This window comes from Arachis ipaensis, chromosome B10 (genome assembly GCF_059453495.1).
Source record: "Arachis ipaensis isolate K30076 ecotype BB chromosome B10, ASM5945349v1, whole genome shotgun sequence".
Lineage (NCBI taxonomy): Eukaryota > Viridiplantae > Streptophyta > Magnoliopsida > Fabales > Fabaceae > Arachis > Arachis ipaensis.
This window is the reverse complement of record NC_142435.1, coordinates 49,583,621-49,584,206: the sequence shown is the minus strand read 5'-3', so window position 1 is coordinate 49,584,206 and position 586 is coordinate 49,583,621.

The window sequence follows — 586 nt, the reverse complement described above, 5'->3', positions numbered from 1 at the left end:
TTTCTCCCTGTCTTCTTCACGCACGCAAGGTTCCTCCTATGGCAAGCTGTGTGTTGGTGGATCACCGTTGTCAATGGTTACCATCCATCCTCTCGGTGAAAAAGGTCCAGGTGCGCTGTCACCGCACGGCTAATCATCTGTCGGTTCTCGATCATGTCAGAATAGGATCCATTGATCCTTTTGCGTATGTCACTACGCCCAACACTCGCGAGTTTGAAGCTCGTCACAGTCATTCAATCCCTGAATCCTACTCGGAATACCACAGACAAGGTTTAGACTTTCTGGATTCTCAAGAATGCTGCCAATGGATTCTAGCTTATACCACGAAGATTCTGATTAAGGAATCCAAGAGATATTCATTCAATCGAAAGTAGAACGGAGGTGGTTGTCAGGCACGCGTTCATAGGTTAAGAATGGTGATGACTGTCACGGATCATCACATCCATCATATTGAAGTGCGAATGAACATCTTAGATAGAAACAAGCGTGTTTGAATAGAAAACAGAAATAGTTGCATTAATTCATCGAAACACAGCAGAGCTCTTCACCCCCCAACAATGGAGTTTAGAGACTCATGCCGTCAGAG